This window comes from Oryctolagus cuniculus, chromosome 14 (assembly GCF_964237555.1).
Source record: "Oryctolagus cuniculus chromosome 14, mOryCun1.1, whole genome shotgun sequence".
NCBI classification, from domain to species: domain Eukaryota; kingdom Metazoa; phylum Chordata; class Mammalia; order Lagomorpha; family Leporidae; genus Oryctolagus; species Oryctolagus cuniculus.
The window spans coordinates 23,479,600-23,501,031 of NC_091445.1; the positions used below are offsets into that span (position 1 = coordinate 23,479,600).

General features: G+C 38.0%; 1 pseudogene; it reads right to left on the reverse strand.

Annotated features, from left to right (window-relative positions):
• Window positions 1-5,781: 5,781 nt before the first annotated feature.
• The window catches only part of LOC100356453 (ubiquitin thioesterase OTUB1 pseudogene), a 43,302-nt pseudogene continuing 27,651 nt past the window's right edge, over window positions 5,782-21,432 (reverse strand).

Genomic DNA, 21,432 nt, shown 5'->3' on the forward strand with positions numbered 1-21,432 from the left:
CTTTGCTCTTCTTATCAAACCTCTCTGATTTTCTCTTCCCCAGCTCTGAAAAATGTCATTCTAATTCTACATATAAGACAGATCATAAAGTCAAATCTTCTGCATCTGGCTTATCTTACTTAGCTTAATGTCCTTCAGGTTCATCCACATTGTTACAAAAGCTAAGATTTCCTTTTCTCATTTTAAAAGCTGGATAATATTTCATGTAGGTATCAGGGGTTATAAAATATTAATGGAAAAATCCCAATATTATTTAATTAAATTTTTCCATAAACGTTTTGAAGCTCCCTGGTATGTGTATATGTATGTATACATACATATCTTCAGAAACAGTATTGTTGGATTATATGGTGGTGCTATCTTTAGTTCTTTAAAAAATTCCTTGCTATTTTCCATAATGTCTACCGATTTACATTCCTCTCAATAATGTAGAAAGATTTCTTTTTATTCACATCCTCACTACTGCTAATTTTTTGTAGTTTTAATAATAGCCATTCCAATTAGAGTGAGGTGATACATTATTTGGGTTTGGATTTGTATTTCTCTGATGATAGTGATGTTGAATGCAATTTCATATACCTATTGACCATTTATTTGTATGTTTTGCTTTGAGATATGTTTATTTAAGTCCTGTACTCATGGCATCAAATTTGTTGATTTCAAAGTATATTACAAAGGTGTAGAAATCAAAATAATATGGTACTTGCATAAAAATGGGATGCATTTATACAAACCAATTGAATAAATAGACCAGAATTAAAACCATGTATCTATGATAAATTGACTTCAACAAGTGCTTAAAGAAGTCATATTGGCAAAGAACAGTCTTTATTACTAAATAGTACTGGAAAAATTGGGCATTTACATATGTAAGTATGAAAATGGTCCTTTATCTCATATTACATACAAAAGCATATTAAATTGATTAGCCTTGGGAGTCTGTTGAGTATTGTTTGTGGATCTGCAAATTTATTTCTGGTATTTCTGTTCCATTGATCTAGGCGTCTGGTTTTAATTCTGATACCATGCTATTTTGGATAATATAGCTTTGCAATATGTTTTGAAATCAGTTTTTGTGATGCTTTCAACATTGGTTTTTTGGTGTGTGTTTCCATATGAATTTTAGGATTGTATTTTTTGGTTCTGTGATGAATATATTAGTACTTTATTGGTATTTTGGTGAAGGTATAAAATGCTTTGGGTAGTATGAATATTTTAATAATATTAATTCTTCAAATCCATGATATAATCATCCCATTATTTTGTGTGTTCAATTTCTTTCATTAGTGTCTTTTAAATTTTATGGTACAGGCCTTTTACATTCTTGATTAAATTTATTCCAAATTATTTTATTGCATTTGTAGCTATTGTGAACAGGATTGCTCTTATAATTTATTTCAGATGTTGTTATTAGTGTATAAAATGCTTCTAATTTATGTATATTGATTTTGTGTCTTGTAATTACACTGAATTCATTTATATTCTAGAAACATTTAGCTTTTTATAAATACTGAATTGTATCACCTGCTAACAGGGATAATTTGACTTATTCCTTTTCTATTTATTTATCCCATTTATTTCTTTCTCTTGCCAAACATTTACTGTAGTAAAGGCAGTCTTGTCAACAATGATGCTAATAAAACTGAGAATATATATGCTGAAGAGTGAAACTGATCTCCCCCGACCCCAGCTTCTGGTTCTATACAAAAGTCAACTAATGATGGAAAAAACATCTGAAGTTTAGACCACAGGCTATGAAACTACTAGACCAAACCATGGTGGAAACACTTTAAGACATTGGTATGGACAAGAACCTTTTTTGGACAAGACCCCAAAAGATCAAGCAACAACAACAACAAAAAAACAAAAATATATAAATGTGACTATATCAAATTAAGAAGCTTCTGCACAGAAAGTGAAATAATCAACAGAATAGGAGGAAAAATGCAAATGGTTAATTTGAGAAAAGACTAGTATCCAGAATAGATCAAGAAATTCAGCAATGATGAATCAAATCATTTAGTTAAAATTGGGTCAAGGATCTGAAAAGACGTTTCTCAAAAGAAGAAATACAAATGGCCACCAAATATTTTTTAAAAATGCTCAACACCACTAGCCATCAGGGAAATGCTGACAAACCCTCAATGAGGCATCATCTCACTCCAGCTGGGATGGCTTATTATGAGTGGTTAAGACACAGGTTAAGAGGCCTGTGTACCACATCAGAGTTTCTGGGTTTGGCATTCACTGACTCCAGCTCCCTGAGAATACAGACCCTGGAAGGCAGAAGTTATGGCCCAAGTAGTTGTGTCAAAGCCACTTGTGTTCGAGACCTGGATTGAATTTCTGGCCAATGACTTTGACCTTGGCCCAGCTGTAGTCACTCTGGACATTTGGTGAGTGAACCAGGGGATGGGTGTTTCTCTCCCTCTCTTCCCCCCTCTATCTCTGCCTCTTGAATTGAAAAATAATTCAAAAGGACAAATGCTGCAAGGATATGTAAAAATGGAACCTTTACACACTTTGGTGGGGATGCAAATTAGTACAAACATGGAAAACAGTATGGAGAGCTTATCATATAATTCAACTATCTCATTTCTGGGTATATATCTGCAGGAAATAAAACTAGTGCATCTTAGAGGCATCCGTTCTCCCATGTTCAGTGGAGCACTGACTGATTCACAATAGCCAAGATATTGAGTCACCCTAGGTGTCCATCAATGGATGAGTAGATAAGAAAAATGTGGTATATACACACCATGCAACACAGTGATACTCAGCCATGAAAAGGAATGATTTCCAGCAAAATGATGAATTGAAGATTGTTATGCTAAGGGAAATATGCCAAACATAAAAAGACAAATAATTCATGTTGTCTATAATATGTAGTTCTTTTTCTTGAAGATTTAATTTGAACTCAGAGTAGTGATTATTATAAGCTGGGAATGATCCAAAGAATGAGGTTTAGAGGGATGTTGGATAATGTCCAACAAAATAGTTAGAAACAGCAGTTGGGTGACTATTTTGATAGCAACATATTATATACTATGTTGCTCTGAACATGGGGAAAGGATAAGTGGAAGTGCTAGCTAAACTGATTGTCCAGTTTGGTCAGTTTATGCTGTAGGTACGTGTTGACATGAGACACTGTGCCTCATAAAGAGGTACAAGTATTACATGTTGTTCAAAGTTATTTTAAAAAGTTATAAATACTGGGTTAAAACCCTAAATGTAAAATCTGAAACCATAAAACTACTAGAAGGAACCATGAAGAAAGGCTTTTTGACATTATTCTGGGTAATGTCTTTTAATATGGCATTAATAATGCAAACAGCAAATGTAAAAACACATGAATGGGATTGCACCAAACTAAAAATCTTCTGCCCAGCACAAAAATAAATGAGTAAAGTGAAAACTAAACTATAGAATCGGACAAAATATTTGCAAACCATGTATTTTATAGGGAAATAAGTTGAGAAATCATATTATTCAGTAGCAACAAATAAGCTAATTAGAAAACGCAACACACCAAATCTTTCACTTTTATTTTAAGACTGATAAGAGAGGGCTGGCCCCATGGCTCACTTGGCTAATCCTCCGCCTGCAGCACTGGCACCCCGGGTTCTAGTCCCGGTTGGGGCACCGGGTTCTAGTCCCAGTTGCTCCTCTTCCAGCCCAGCTCTCTGCTGTGGCCCAGGAAGGCAGCGGAGGATGACTCAAATGTTTGGGCCCTGCACCCACATGGGAGACCGGGAGGAAGTACCCGGGTCCTGGCTTTGGATCGGCACAGTGCTGGCCATGGCAGCCATCAGAAGGAAGACCTTTCTCACTGTCTATAACTCTCTGTCTCTCTCTCTCTCACTGTCTAACTCTGCCTGGCAAAAAATAAAAATAAAAAAAGACTTATAAGAGAGTTTCAGAAAAATAAGTAAGTTAATAAAAAAGAATGAATTTTTGTAAGTGAAACAGCATAACAGATACTCCTGTAATAAAGTTAGTTTCATTATTGTTGCATATAATGCTGATTCTTTTCTTTAGAAATGTTTTCATGAATGCTACTATTAAAAAAGCTTCTTTTCCTTGTGTGATTAAAACTGTTAATTAATTGTCAGATGAATTGTAAGGCTTTCACATATTTTCCTTGAAGGATCTGAAGTCATTAGTTTTCATGACTCTTCACAGCTATTCTTATGTAAGACCTTTAGGACAACAACAGACACTCTAGAGATTTAATAATGCAAGACAAAAAAAAAAAAAAAAAAAAAAAAAAACCACTGTTTTCCATTATCTCAACCTCCTGAGTGTTTCCCAGCCTAATTCATCATTTCCTACAATCTCTTCCTTCCCCATCCTCACAACACCACTTCTACATTATGTCTGAAAAAATTGAGATTTTATTATTATTTAATATCAGTTTATTATTTTCACTTTGTTTTCTTGAGGGCATATTGATAATTCCTGAGACATTAACATAAAAACTATTGTGATACTATAATATTAATTTGGAGGGTGATTTTTGGATGACATTGACATCAAAATTGGTGAATGTGGGTAAAGCAAATTTTTTTCCGTAATGTGGATGCACCTCATCCAAACAGTTGACTGTGCAAATGGAACAGAGTCTAGTCTCCATATGCAAAAGAGAATTCACTACTAGACTGCTTTTAAATCTATCTATCTATCTATCTATATATATATATATAAAACTCCTATTAATTCTCTTTCTCTGGAAAACCCTAACATATTAATTATATAAAACTTAAATATTCATATTAGATACATGTGTGCTTCAGAAATCTAGGAAAGACCAAATGACTCACTTCCCTCTGCAGTTATATCCTGGGTCCTTAAACACTTTTGGCTTAGATACCAGAGCACGTGTAATGGAGAAATTATTCTTATTTCATTGCCAGACAGTTTTATGTCACACATCAACTATTTCTCAAGAAAATGTCAATGCAAGAATTTTCTTTCATATTTGAAATACCAGAATATAACACCAGAAAATAGAATGAAAAAGGGAAATAAAATTGTTTAAAAATATTAATATCATCTGGTCTGGGAAAGATGGTAGTATGTAGATATAGAATGGCTATGTAAGGGAAAATCTTCTGAAGTCACTGATAAAATCATTTTCTTCTCAAATTCTTTTGCTTCACAGCTTTCTAGATGAATAAACAAGTCATAGCATACTACAAGACTTTGAACTTTTAAATTTACATAATTGTGATTTAATTATCTGACAAGTAACATACAAACTTTACACATAGAGAAATTTTGGCCACAGTAATTTTTCCCAAGGTAAAGTTCCAAAGTAGGATTCTGACATTCTGAAACAGAGAAAGCACGTGCAAGCGTTGACATCTCGTATATTGCATGGAAGAACACTAATATTTCTATTCTGTATTTTTCATAATTGTCCAGAATTTTTCTCAGAAAAAAATGTGCATAGATAATATTTCTTAATACAAAATTCCTCTTGAAAATTATATAGAGGATTTCTGCTTTCACATAAGGTTTTATTTTATTCCATAAATAATCAGGACATTAGACATAATGTGTTTTTTTTTGTTTGTTTGTTTGTTTGTTTGTTTTTTTCACCACCAGCATCTCCTTTAATAAAACGTGGAATGTGTGAGACAGGACGTGGGGGCGGGGGGACGGGAGGGTGAAGTATGACCATTTACAACCTCAAAAAAAAAAAAAAAAAAAAAAACAAGCAAACAAACAAAACCCACCGCCTCTGTACACATCTAGCGCCGGGCAGAGCGGAGGCGGCCCCTATCTGTAGAGGATGTCGTAGTGTCCGGGCGGTAGAGCATGCAGACCTTGGGCTCGGAGCCTTCGGGGAAGATGTGCGGGTTGGTGGTGCCGCCCTCGCCGCGGTCCAGGTACTCCACCTGGATGGAGACGCTGAGGGCCTGGGCTAGTGCGATGATGTGGATGTTGTCCCTTCACCTCCTGCTGGCAGAACTCCTTGAGGGTCCGCCCGCCCTCCAAGAACTTGCTCTTGCGATGCAGGTAGCCCACGAGGTAGTCCGAGGTGCTCTGGTCGTTGAAGGAGGCCAGCAGGTCAGCGACGGAGGTCTGCTTCTCCGCCTGCTCGATCAGGTCCATGAACGTGTTGTGGAAGTCCTCGATTGTGAACCCGGTGAAGCCCTGGGACACCAGGTCCTCTTTGCTCTTGGCTTTGAACCGCTGCAATTTTGTGTTGTCGTCCAGCAGTGCCTCCAAGTGGGAAAACCCGAATGCGTGATGGAAGCAGTTCCATCGGGCCTGGTATTCCGGATGTAGGAGTCCTTCTGTGGAGGTCCTTGATCTTCTGTTGGTAGATGTGGTCGTCCTCAGCGTACCCCTTGTTTAAGACCGAGAGCTCCAGCCATTTGGACACCAGGGGGTTGTGCACGGCAATCTTGCTGAATCCGGTCCTGCTGGGCCATGATGGCTTCACCTTAGGCCAGACAGTTAACACCTTCGGAGTCGCTGCCCAGCGGCTCCTGCTTCTCGACATAATGTGTTGCGGGTTTTTTTTTTTTTTTTTTTTTTTTTTTTTTTTTTCCAGGCAGAGTGGACAGTGAGAGAGAGAGAGACAGAGAGAAAGGTCTTCCTTTGCCGTTGGTTCACCCTCCAGTGGAACCAGGAGCCAAGTGCCTCTCCTGGTCTCCCATGGGGTGCAGAGCCCAAGCACTTGGGCCATCCTCCATTGCAGTCCCGGGCCACAGCAGAGAGCTGGCCTGGAAGAGGGGCAACCTGGACAGAATCCGACGCCCCGACCGGGACTAGAACCTGGTGTGCCAGGGCCACAGGCGGAGGATTAGCCTATTGGGCCACGGCGCCGGCTCATAATGTGTTTTCTGGAACTAAACAAAGACCAGCATAGGACCATGAAATAAAAAGGCAAAAGAGATAACTGCCCACAAAAACGCTGTTTGTCTGTGTGTGAATATTTTGTAAATCCTGGAGCAAGGAAAGCAACCCCAAAGAGCTGTGGTAACTTTTTATCTGGAGGAGATAGAGTTTGGAGTCCGAAAAAATGGAGGTAGCTATAATATGTAGGGGCAGGTGAATAGTGAGGAGGAAGTTACGCAGAAAAAGAACTCCAGAAATCTGCTTCAGGATCCCATGGAATCTTTGGTTCAATACCAACAGCATGCGAAGGTGAAACTTTGTGAAACTAGGTGAACTAAGATTTCAGAAGAGAAAAATGATTTCCAGGTACACAAGCCAATTCCTATGCTTCACACAGAACTGTCCACTCTTCCAAACCCCATAAGACTACGTGCAGCACATTCACCGGATGTGCAGGCAGTTAGCAGAGAGGAAAGAAAGTTCCTGCTTTAGTCATCAGTCTGAACTGCGCCACAGAGTAGATTATTGTAGACCGGTAGTCAGCACATTAAGGACCTAATCTAACCTGCCACCACTCAGTGAATCATATTACTTTGCCAAATGGTTCCTTAAGTAATTTACATATTATCCACGGAGATGTCTGTGTTAGGACATGAGAGTTCATTAGAATCCAAATCATCTACTAAGACTAAAAGGTATATCCATCTTACCTTTTATCAGAAATGTTTGCTGATTTCTTTCCTGTATTTGCCCTGATCAGAAGACAGAAGTGGCTTTCTCTCTGTCTCCTGATCTCTGTCTTTCTCTTTCTGTCTCTGGATCTCTTTCTTATGCTCGCCTTCTCCCTCTTCCTTCTTCCCCCCTTCCCTCCAGTCTGTCGGGTTTTCCTCAATAAACTCTTTCCCTTGAAAAAAAAAAAAAAAAGAAAGAAAAGAAAAGAAGAAGACATACGTGCAATTCCACAGTCTGTAAGAGCAACATTAAACACTATTAAAAGTAAGACAAAATGGGTTGGTGCTGTGGCTCACTTGGTTAATCCCCCACCTGTGGCACCAGCATTCCATATGGGCGCTGGGTTCTAGTCACAGTTGCTCCTCTTTCAGTCCAGCTCTCTGCTGTGGCGCTGGAGGGCGGTGGAGGATGGCCCAACTCCTTGGGCCCCTGCACCCGCATGAGAGACCAGGAAAAAGCATCTGGCTCCTGGCTTCAGATCGGTGCAGCATCGGCCCTGGCGACCATTTGGGGGTGAACCAATGGAAGGAAGACCTTTCTCTCTGTCTCTCTCTCTGTGTCTATAACTCTACCTCTCAAATAAATTAAAAAAGACAACAAAACCTAATAATCAAATATTAAAAATTCACATATTGTCATCCAAATCTACCACATATAATAGTAAGCAGGAGAATTTCTCTATATCCTGGAAAACTGACCAGGAAATGACAACAATGATGAAAGAAATAGAAAATATGTATCAAAATAGTTATAATTAGCATGCGTGGCATGTTTAGGGATTTAAAGAAAACATGACTGTAAAGAAGAGAGTAATAAGAATATAAAACAAAGTACCAAAGGGAAATGCTAGAGATATGAGTACAATAACAGAAGTTGGAAATTCTAGATTGGTAGGTTAGACTTGAAAAACTAATCAGTGAAATGGAAGACATAACAAGAGAAACTTAATAATAAAACAAATAAAAGCACCAAGACTTCAAAAGAAAATGAAGAAGCCTTATTGGTTTGTGGGATCATATCAATTACAACAAAACACATGTAATGTGGTATAGAAAGGTAATGTAAGGGGAAGAAGAATATGACAGAAACTCTTATTTGAAAGATGTGTATACTTTATACCAAGTAATTCATTTTTGGAGAGTATGTTCTACTGAAGGAAAACACAATAAGTAAATCTATACATAAAGGATGGCTATCGAAGAATTGTTCACATTATTAAAAATATGAAAATATTGAACAGTTATGAAATATCCTTGTTGTAAAACAGTAATTTAGTTTTAATATTTATTTTCATCTACTTGAAGGGAAGAGAGAGAGAGAGAGAGAGAGAGAGAGAAATTTTCCAACAGCTAGTTCTTTACACAAATGACAGCAGCAGCCAGGACTGGACCAGGCTGAAGCCAGGAGCTTGGGTGGAAGAGGATGTAGGTAGAAGATACCGAAGTACCTTGGACGTTATCTGCTACTTCCCCACATCATCAGCAGGAAGCTGGATCAGAAGCAGATTTGGAACTTGAACCAGTCATTCCAATGTGGGATGCAGGTGTCCAATTGGTGGTTAACTGCTAGGTCAAACACCCACCCTGATCTCATATTTTCAGAATAACTTATTATAAAATTATGTGTATGTACACATAATTACCAGATCGTGTGAGTGTGAGGAGAGATTTGTAATGTGAATTTTTTTTTTTTTTTGACAGGCAGAGTGGACAGTGAGAGAGAGAGACAGAGAGAAAGGTCTTCCTTTTGCCGTTGGTTCACCCTCCAATGGCCGCCTTGGCCTGCGTGCTGTGGCCGGCGCATCACGCTGATCTGATGGCAGGAGCCAGGTACTTATCCTGGTCTCCCATGGGGTGCAGGGCCCAAGCACTTGGGCCATCCTTCACTGCACTCCCTGGCCACAGCAGAGAGCTGGCCTGGAAGAGGGGCAACCGGGACAGAATCCGGCGCCCCGACCAGGACTAGAACCCGGTGTGCCGGTGCCGTAAGGTGGAGGATTAGCCTAGTGAGCCGTGGCGCTGGCCTGTAATGTGAATATTATAAAGATAGTGAGGTTGTACTGACAAATATAGAATAATAGTATAGAAAATGTAATTTTAATGTCATTTCACATCTGCTTATATTTCATGCAAAATTAAAGTGCTGCAAAAATTACAAACAATGTTCAATTAAAAGAAATTCATTAAATGCACACAGAAAAGCATAAAATTATGTGAATATATGCATATCCATGGTGAATTCTTGATACACATATATGTATATACAAAATAGAAATGCATTGTTTCTCATAGTGTCCATTTCACTTCAACAAGTTTCCCCTTTGGTGCTCAGTTAGTTGTCGCCGATCAAGGAGAACATATGATATTTGTCCCTTTGGGACTGGCTTAATTCACTCAGCATGATGTTTTCCAAATTCCTCCATCTTGTTGCAAATGAAATACTTTATCCATTTTAGTATTTTTTTTTTTTGTTCTAGTACCATTGGTTGAACTCTGTAATTAACACACAATTATTCTTAGGTGATTAAATTTTAACTGAAAAGTGATCCCTGTTAGGGATGTACCAATGCCATCTCACTAGTCCCAGTGATCAATTTCTGTTCACAATTGATCATAATGATAGGACTAAGAACCAAAGGGATCACATAAACAAGAATAGTGTCTGCAAATACTAGCTGATAGAATAAAAAAGGGAGAGAATGATCCAACATGGGAAGTGAGATACACAGCAGACCCATAGAATGGCAAATGTCCTAAACAGCACTCTGGCCTCATAATCAGCCCTTACAGCATGCGGATCTGGCTGAAAAGCCCATGAGAGTATTTCAGGCATGGAAAGCCAAGGCACTCTGGAAAAAAAAAAAACCTAAATGAAAGATCTCCGCGAGTGAGATCCCAGTGGAAAGAACGGGTCATCAAAGAAGGAGGTACCTTTCTCTGAAGGGAGGAGAGAGCTTCTACTTTGACCATGGCCTTGTCTAAATATTATCAGAGTCAGTGAACTCAGGGGGCTTCCATAGCCTTTGCAGCTCATGACAAGAGCCTAGGGTGATTACTGATGCCAAAAACAAGAGTGTCTATTGGTTAAGTCAACAACAGGAGTCACTGTGCACTTACTCCTCATGTAGGATCTTTGTCCTTAGTGTGCTGTACATTGAGATTTAATGCTATAATGAGTACTCAAACAGTATATTTCACTTTGTGTTTCTATGGGGGTGCAAACTGTTGAAATCTTTACTTAATGTATACTAAACTGATCTTCTGTAAAAAAAAAAAAAAGAAATTATCAATTCCCAACTTGACTCTCACTGGGATTAAACATGACAATAGGTCTGATCTGATTTCATCATCATTTAAAAAAATCATCTATTATTTTTCACTTTATGTTTCTGTGTGGGAGCAAACTGTTGAAATCTTTACTTAATGTATACTAAACTGATCTTCTGTATATTAAGAGAATCAAAAATGAATCTTGATGTGAATGGAAGGGGAGTGGGAGTGGGAAAGGGGATGGTTGCGGGTGGGAGGGATGGTATGTGGGGGAAGCCATTGTAATCCATAAGCTGTACTTTGGAAATTTATATTCATTAAATAAAAGTTTAAAAAAAAAGAAATGCATATACATGCATATAAAATGTATGAAAGGTATATGATCATATATCCACACTGACATTCTACTGCTTGGATTTATTAGAATACAAAATAAATAAAATAATTTAGTCATTGAAAAAACAATAGCACTATAGTAATGATTATCGTGATATGTCAAATGTACAAGTGCAACAATGCATTGTGAATATTTTATGTATTTCACAAATGTAAATTATATATTTCAACTAGCTTTAGAAGTGAATTTGGTAGGTGAGAGAGCAGAAATTTTATAATAAAATTTTGCCACATTTCTACTTTACTGCCACTAATAATGTAGAAAATTATCCATTTTATCTTACCACAGCAAATATTAGTTCTATTATCATTATAATTTAAAAATTGGAAATTGATAGCAAAGATGGCATTTTGTGAACTTATTCTGCATTCTTTAGAGTAGTAAAAAATGCCTGAAATGAATACATGTAATTATTTATCTTTTTTGGTGTCATTTAATAATTGAGGTTTTATTGATTATTCTGTGGATTCACATGGGTTCTTCTATCAAGATATGCTCTGAAATAGTTGCTAATAATAATTTAGTGCTGGTTTATAATTATCTTAATTTTGGTTAACACTTTTGACATACAGCAGCTATAAAGTATATCGAGTCACACTGGTCATTTTTTCCTATGATTATTTCTTGTTTACCATGATCCAACTTAAAATAACTGTTCTTTCCAATGAGCTTTCCATGTACACTGTATTGGATTTTTCCCTGGAGGGCTTTGTGAATTCACAGTGCTGTCAGGATTCCTGAAATCTAACCAAATATCAAATATTTCCCAAGGACTGCAGAAGTAAATGTTTTCATGCTGATTTTTAATCACATGAAATATTTAATGCTTAGTAAAGGATACATGCATCTAAAATTAATTCATATGTGAAGTTCGTGCAATTTTTCAGTGATCCAAGAACAGAAACTAAAGAAAACATATCTATAATGTTAAGGATTTGAAATTTGTTTTGGCACAGGAACTTTTATAGCAAGATTGAGAATTTTGCCGTAGAAACCTGTCAAATATATATTCTCTACTTCCCTACTAAACTTGTGATTTGGATTTTCCATATTTATTACTATAATCTATTAAAATTATTTTTATATAGAATTACATGTAATACTACAATTCATCTTGTCAGGCTTGATAGTTTTTCCAAAAAGTTATATGTATGCCTCTTGCAAAAATGAAATAATTTTTGTGTTAGTTTCATTATTACTTAATAGCCTTAACTGATATATTGAAGTTTCAATACTTACATGCTTTCTAATGTTTGTCCATTTAAGGTAAATTTAGTTTCTTTTCAAACTCTAGTAGTTTTCTATTTGAAATATATTGAAATTTTTACTTTGTTTTCTATCAGAATAGATGCTTTTCTTTTTCATATAGAGTTTTGTTTTGGTTTAGTAGTTGAGAGGAATAAGTGAGAAAAATCTAGTTCCAAGAAGTCTAGGAATTCTTGATTTTTATATTTTTTGTTATATCAATTCCAAGTGTCTGTGTATAAATTTAAATTATTTGTGGCCAGCTTTACGGCATAGCAGGTTAAGCTGCTGCCTACCATATTGGCACCCAATATGGGTGCTGATTCAAATCCTGGCTGCTCTACTTCCAACCCAGCTCCCTGTCATTGGGTCTGGGAAAGCCACAGAAAGTGGCCCAAGTGCTTGGTCCCTTACACCTATGTGGGAGATCCAGAAGAAGCCTGTTCCTTTGGCCTGGTCCAGATCCAGCCATTGAGGCCAACTGGGGAGTGCTACAGCCTCCTGCACAGGGTTTCTCAGAGGAATACATGTTTTCCAGATGGTCCTCTCGTCAATGGGAGCAGTGGGCAGCAGGCGGTGGTGGTGGGGCTGTCCTGGGAGACCACGCTGGCCCAGTGTAATGGTGCCGGCGGTGGTACCGCAGTGCTCTCCATCCCCATTGTTTCTCTTTCTGGCAAAACCGAGCCTCGAACCAGGAAGTTCCCCAGCAGGACACCTCCTGCCGCCGCTAACTATAATGTCACTGTCTTTCTAAATATCTTACAGCTTTAAAATCTTCTTGTCAGACAAAATTTAAACGAAGCCGCATGTTCAAGGCACTCAGTCAACTGGGTTCAATTGTCCTACTCATTATTCCCTAACCTGGTCTGCCCATCTCTTCCTTTTGCTCCTACCTCTGTGTCCTTTTACTTGTCTCTGTCCCCCTCACTGTCCCCTTCCTTTCCGTCAAATACTGACCCAAGCTGTGTGGCCATCTGGGGAGTGAACCAGTGGGTGGAGGATATCTCTTCTCTCTCTCTCTCTCTCTCTCTCTCTCTCTCTCTCTTTTTCTCTCCCTCTCCCTCTCTGTAACCATGCCTTTCAAATACATAAATTTTTAATATAAAAGAAAAAAAGGCTGATCCTTTATTTAGATTGGTTGAAAATTCTGTGTGTGATCTTAGCTTGAGAGAACAATGCATTTCCACGCTTTGTCATTTCACTCCTTTGCTGCACTGACATGCAGAACCTTGAGAATGCTAAGTTTCTAAATCAGGTTTTCCAGCTCAGTCTTGACAGTGGGCAGAAATTTCTATTCAGACCAACTTCTATTGAAAAAAAATCTGAATTTTTCATTCAGGAGGGTGAATTTCAAGTTTCTCCTTGGCATGACCAAGGTCACCTTTTACTTCTTGTCTTCTAAAAGCTGGCCACAGCTTATCAACAAAGTCACACGAATTGCTAGAAATAGAGTCGTAGGAAATATTGTTACATGATGGTGGTACTTAGCTTTATGTTAATTTCACTTTTTTTCCCCTCAATTTATATTACTTTTGCTTGCCATTCCTCTTGGTTTCTTTTGTCATCTCCATAGAACATGATACAAACATATCAGGTACACATTACAAATGTATCATTTTATTGTCATGATTTGTGATAGAAATACCAATAGTCTATAGCGATGCCCTTCAATAGAAATATAATATGAACCTAATACAAAAAGCATACATGTAATTTTTGTGCTTAACAAATAGGATGAAAGAAAGATATATTGTAATGCTGGGTGCCGGTGCTGCGGCGTACCCAGTAAAGCCGCTGCTTGCAATGCTGGCATCCCATGTGTACTCCTGTTCATACCTTGGCTGCTCAACTTTTGATCCAGTTCTCTGTCAATAGCTTGAGAAGAGCAGTGGAAGATGGCCCAAATGCATAGGCCCCTGCTACTCACATGGGAGATCTAGATGAAGCTCTTGGTTCTTAACTTGGACCTGGCCCAGCCCTGAGCTACTGCAGCCATCTGGGGAGTGAGCCAGAAGATGGACGTTCTCTCTCTGTCTCTCCTTCTTTCTCTGTAACTCTGGCTTTCAATAAGTAAATACGTCTTTAAAAAAGTAATAATGCAGTTTATTTAATTCACAATTAATCAGTTAAAATGTAAATGAAAAATTATTAATAATAAATTAACCTTTTTATACAAGGTCTTCTACATTCAGTGTTCATTTTACAGATAATGAAAGTATATCTCCATTTGGTCTCAAACATTTCGAGTGCTCAATATGCAGACATGACTTGAGGTTATGATATTGAACAGTATAATTCTATAGGGATTTCTAATATTGAATTGCACTTAGTTTATTTGCAAATTTGATGAGGACAGAGCGTTTGCCTATCTTGTTTACCATGATATTCACGGAACCAAGTGCAGGTTTGATATATAATTAGTTTAATAGAATATTTCTTTTAGAATTCTTCCTGTGATCTTAGGGTATGCTGGAAGGAAAATTAGTATTATTTGGCTGAATATTATTAACACGCTTATAGCAATAATATATAGTTTAATTTGATAGCATTATTAATTCTATTGAACTTGTATTTTAATGTTCACTGGATTGCATGAGTTAGATATTCACTTCTTTCGATTTTTATTTATCCATTTTGCTTACTTGAAAGGCAGAAACAGAGAGAGACAGAGGGAGAGAAAAGAGAATGACAGATGTGATATGAATTTTTTAGTAAAGGAAACATTAAAGTAAGGCAAAAGAAACTTTATGCCTACTAATCTTCAGCTATGTGAATTAAGGTAAAATAGTGGATACTCTATATTTGGGCAGCTGAGAGTTATTGCTGAATTTCCTTAATATTGTAAAATTGGATTAATAAAATATAAACAAGATGAATAATCATATTTGATGAGTTCAATATTTTAACATGTTAATTACCTTCTAAGTTCCATTCTGTCTCAAAGCCTTTTTACATACTGTGGAACATATTGAAGAATTATAAACATGTCATATAAAATATGTTGTTGTATATTTTTCAGTAACTAGGATTTAGGAAAACCTGCTCAATGCTTAACAAAAATAAAAATTTTGGGTGTTTTGTCTACATCAAAAGCAGTGCTTCATCAATGTAATAAATTATAGCACCTTTGTAAACTATAGATATTATATTGTATTTGTTTCATAGAATATTCTGTAACTAAATATTATTCTCTAAATATTTGAAATTATTAATATGTCCATAATATATTCAATGAAATGTATTTATTATGAAATGATATGTAACTTATTGATAAAAATAGTGTGAGTGAAAGAAATGTGTTATACATGTACATATATACTGTGTGTAGAAAATGAAAGAGCCGGCGCCGCGGCTCACTAGGCTAATCCTCCGCCTAGCGGCGCCAGCACACCGGGTTCTAGTCCCGGTCGGGGCGCCGGATTCTGTCCCGCTTGCCCCTCTTCCAGGCCAGCCCTCTGCTGTGGCCAGGGAGTGCAGTGGAGGATGGCCCAGGTGCTTGGGCCCTGCACCCCATGGGAGACCAGGAAAAGCACCTGGCTCCTGGCTCCTGCCATCGGATCAGCACAGTGCGCCGGCCGCAGCGCGCCGGCCGCGGTGGCCATTGGAGGGTGAACCAACGGCAAAAAGGAAGACCTTTCTCTCTGTCTCTCTCTCTCACTGTCCACTCTGCCTGTCAAAAAAAAAAAAAAAAAAGAAAAAAGAAAATGAAAGAGCATGCTAGCAGCTTGAAACAACTATTAGTAAAAAAAAAAAAAAAAAAAAAAAACTATGACAAGCAACATCTGTGTGGAAGGGTTATGCGTTCTTACTTTCCTTCTTATGCTTTTAAAAATATTTTCAAATTTTTTCACAATGAGTACGTATGACCCTTTTAAGAAAATGATTACTGCAAAAATCATGTATCACTAACGACTAATAAGTATGATTAATTAATATATACAATAAATACTTCTTTTAACAAATAAAAAGTACTTTGTTTTCTTTTAAGATCAGAACTTAAATAAATCGAAATTATATTTCTTAGATCCATCTGCTCCATTTATGCTCGCTCCTTTACCTCTGGGAAAGGAACTCTTTCTTGTGGCTCTATTTTCTTCATACCTTATCTTCTCTTGTCAATCCCATTGATGAGAATGAAATCTCTGGTGGAGACATTCAGTTCATCAGGAACCAAAGAGTATTGAGAGGTGATGCCTGCAATTGAGTCAATCTACCAAAAGTGCCTCTGAATGAAGGAGGTTTGAGCACTAAATAAGTGATGACACCTCCCTGGACAGAACAGGATCTAGTGTTTGTTAATTTGGGGCTGGAGATGCTTAGCCCCTGGACTTGACTGAGAACTTCTCTGAAGGGCCACCGCCATTTCAGATGCCCTATGGAGTTGGCTCAAGCTTTTCCTACTGTACTCAATCCCTTCCTTCTCTCTTCCCTGTTCTGATTCCTATATTCCTTCACAGACAACAGAGTCTGAGACATGACCCCAAATACTTCTTGGTTGCAAATCTCTGTCTTCTGATCTATTCTGTGAGCAATGAGACAAAGTAATTGTATACAAAATTGCCTCCCGCTGATGTTGCAAGGAAATATTTACAGGAAATTTTAAGATGCTAGATAGGAAGGTAAGTCCATTTTCAGTTCAAATCCCAGATGAAAGAAATGTCTTTCACTCATTCTCACTTAACATGGCAAAGACCCTGAAGTAGGGAGAGAACTTCAGTATGGAGAAAGTGGCAGCCTAAGCAGACAGACATACACTCTTCCTGTGGAAAACAAGGGAAGCTGTCAGGGAACATATTGCAGAACATTTAAGAGGGAAGCAAAGTCTCTGTGGAAATTGGTTGATGCTGATCTATTTAAAGGGAACTGTGGGTTTTTTATATTTATAATTCAATGGCTAAGTATTTAGTGATAATGGCTCATAAAATTGTTACTCAGAAGAAAGAAGATCAGCAGAGTTGGGAAAATTCAATCAGATTTAATTAAAGAAATATTATATTCTTCCTATGTTTTTCCAACCCTGTGCCAAATGTTGGGGACAGAGCAACAAAGCAAATAGACTTTAAAATACAATGGGGTGACCCTTTGTTTGGTTGTTAAGACCTTGCATGGGACACCCAAAACCCATATTGGAGCAACTACATTTCAGTCCCAGCTCCACTTGACTCCGGTTTCCTAATGCACACCCTTGTTCCTAACAGCTTCCCTTGTTTTCCACAGGAAGAGTGTATGTCTGTCTGTTTAGGCTGCCACTTTCTCCATACTGAAGTTCTCTCCCTACTTCAGGGTCTTTGCCATGTTAAGTGAGAATGAGTGAAAGACATTTCTTTCATCTGGGATTTGAACTGAAAATGGACTTACCTTCCTATCTAGCATCTTAAAATTTCCTGTAAATATTTCCTTGCAACATCAGCGGGAAGCAATTTTATATAAACACCCTGGGGGGCAGCGGGTTATGGCTCAAGAGGTAGAGTCCCCGCCAACTATGTTGGAGATCCAGACTGAGTCTTCAACTCTTGAGTTTTTCCCTGGTTTAACCCTCCAGCTCTTAGAGCCATTTGGGAAGTGAACCAACAGATGAAAGATCTTTGAAAGATCTTTGTGTCTGTCTATCTGTGTGTGTGTGTGTGTGTGTCTGCCTTTGAAATCAAATGAAAACAAATAAAAATTAACCAAAATAATGAGTCTGATACATTACTGATGGTAAGGCTTAAGGATTAAAAAGCCAGGAAAAAGAAAAGACAATATTGGTAGAAGTTTGTGATTTAAAAAAGATGAGAAAAGAGTAGGTGGTATTTGAGTCAGCACCTGAAAGAGTTGATGGAGTGAGCCATCTGTGCCATTGTGAGAGGCTTGGGAGAGATTTTAGTAGTGATTTTATGAGGGAAAAATGGTTAATGTTTCTTCACTTCCTTAGTTACATGTACTGCACAGTCCCTTACTTGTCCATTCCCCACACCTCCCAGTGACTGAACTTCTTACCTGCTGATTTTATGCTGTGTCATGGTTTAGTTACAACCCTACAATTATTGGAGCTCAATTGTTAAATTTAAACCTCATGTAGTTTTATCAAATCCAGGTTCATTCATTCCATGAAATATGTAACCTATGGCTTCTATCACACTTGTGGTAGAGGTAAAATAAAAGAATTAAGAGACTAATCAAGCAATCTGGGTCTTCCATTCACTGAATACTGGGAATATCTTGCTTCACATTTGGGCTGTGGCCAAGGACTGAAATATGAAACATTGGATAACTACTCTGAAAAGTGACTTGATGCTCTCATTTGCATGAATAATTCTGAAACCTGGTATATTCATTTTCCTCATAATTTTGTTGTTTTGTTGTTTGAAATATTTTGTGAAGTTACTCACCCTTTCCTTCATATTAATTTTCCTGCTGGTCTTTTCCTCTTATTTCATCACTCATGTTTCCTCTTTGCCTATCTCTACCCCTCCAAATATTGGCAATTACTAACTGTTCAACATTCCTGCAGTTTTTCCTTTTCCAGAGTGCGAAGTGAGCACAATCTCAAAACATGCAACCTTTAAAACTGACTTCCATTACAGCAAAGTGCATTTAAGACTCACAAAAGTATAAAGTATAAAGTAGGGGTCTTGTTTCCTACTTTTGCATGTGTAAATCCAATTTTCCCAGCACCATTTGTTGAAAAGACTGTCTTTTCTTCAAGGATTGATTTCAACTAATTTGTCAAAGACTAGTTGAGTTTAGCTGTGGGGATTAAATTCTGGGGATTCTGTTCTGTTCCATTCTTCTACATGTCTATTTTTGAACCAGTACCAGGCTGTTTTTGATTATGACTGCCCTATAGAATGTCTTGAAGTCTGGTATTATGATACCTCCACCTTTCTTTTTTGTTGCTTAATTGATTGCTTTAGCTATCTGTGGTCACTTTTGTTTCCATATAAATTTTAGCATCTTTTTTTTTCTAGATCTGAGATCTGACCATGGTATTTTGAGTGGGATCACATTGAATCTGTAAATTGTTTTAGGTAGTATGGAAATTTTGATATTGGTTCTTCCAATTCATAAACATGGAAGATTTTTCCTTTTTTGTGCCTTTATCTATTTCTTTCTTTAATGTTTTATAATTTTCATTGTAGAGATCTTTCACACTCTCGGTTAAATTTATTACAAGGTATTTAACTTTTTTGTAGCTATTGTGAATGGACTGACATTACAAGTTCTTTCTCGGCCTTGGCATTGTTTATGTATCAAGGACCTAAATCTACAACCTGATAACATCGAATCATTAGAGGAAAACATTGGGAAAATCTGCCAGACATTGACATAGGCAAAGACTTCTTGTAGGCCAGCGTCGCGGCTCACTAGGCTAATCCTCTGCCTTGCGGTGCTGGCACACAGGGTTCTAGTCCCGGTCAGGGCACCGGATTCTGTCCTGGTTGCCCCTCTTCCAGGCCAGCTCTCTGATGTGGCCAGAGAGTGCAGTGGAGGATGGCCCAAGTGCTTGGGCCCTGCACCCCATGGGAGACCAGGATAAGCATCTGGCTCCTGGCTTCGGATCAGCGCGGTGCGCCGGCCACAGCGCGCCCACTGCGGCGGCCATTGGAGGGTGAGCCAACGGCAAAGGAAGACCTTTCTCTCTGTCTCTCTCTCTCACTGTCCACTCTGCCTGTCAAAAAAAAAAAAAAAGAAAAAAAAAGACTTCTTGTAAATGACCCAAGAAGCACAGGGATAAAGACAAATATAGGCAAATATGATTATATCAAGCTAAGAAGCTTCTGTAGTGTAAAGAAAACACTATCAAATGAAGAGGCAACCAACAGAATGGGAGAAAATACAAAACTGATAAGGATTAATATCCAAAACCTTTATTGAGATCAAGAAATTCAACAATAACAAAATAAACAATCCAGTTAACAAATGGACTAAAGTCATGAACAATTAATTTTCAAAGGATAAAATACAAATGGCCAACAGAAACATGAAAAAATGTTCAGGATCACTAGCCTCTTGAGAAATACAAATGAAAACCACAGTGAGATATCACCTTACCCTAGTTAAAAAGGCTGCCACCCAAAAATCAACAAACAATAAATGCCGGCGAGCATCCAGGCATAAAGGTACTCCAATGCACTGTTGGTAGGAATGTAAACTAGTACATCTATTATGAAAGATAGTGTGTGCGCCGGCGCCACGGCTCACTAGGCTAATCCTCCGCCTTGCGGCGCTGGCATACCAGGTTCTAGTCCCGGTCGAGGTGCCAGATTCTGTCCTGGTTGCCCCTCTTCCAGGCCAGCTCTCTGCTGTGGCCAGGGAGTGCAGTGGAGGATGGCCCAAGTGCTTGGGCCCTGCACCCACATGGGAGACCAGGAGGAAGCACCTGGCTCCTGGCTTAGGGTCAGCATGGCATGCAGGCTGTGATGGCCATGTGGGGAGTGAATCAATGGAAGGAAACCTTTCTCTCCGTCTCTGTCTCTCTCTCTGTCTAACTCTGCCTGTCAAAAAACAAAAGGAATGAAATGGTCACTTTGGGATATAATTGTAGTTTTTAACCTTTTTTTATACTCCTGTGGAACTGTAGTCTTCCTACTTTTTACTTATTGAGTATTATGATTAGTGGTGAATTGAGCCTGTGAATATGGATTGGATTGAAGTTATGTCCTTGCAGAAACTGATTAAGAGAGGGTAGAAAGGAAGGAGATTTGGGGGGAGAAGGGGAGTGAAGGAAGTATGGTTGTGATTTTGGAACTATACCTATAGAATGTACAAAATCTATTCTCTTTATAGTAATAAAAAATTGAAAAGATCCACCTGTGATGTTGTATATGTCAATGGTTGATTATTTTCTTTGTTGGGTGGCATTCTTTTCTTGGATATGCAAAGTTTGTGTATATATTCATTTGTGGAGAACATTTGGATTAATACCAATTTCAACAACTCCGATTTATCCTCATATTA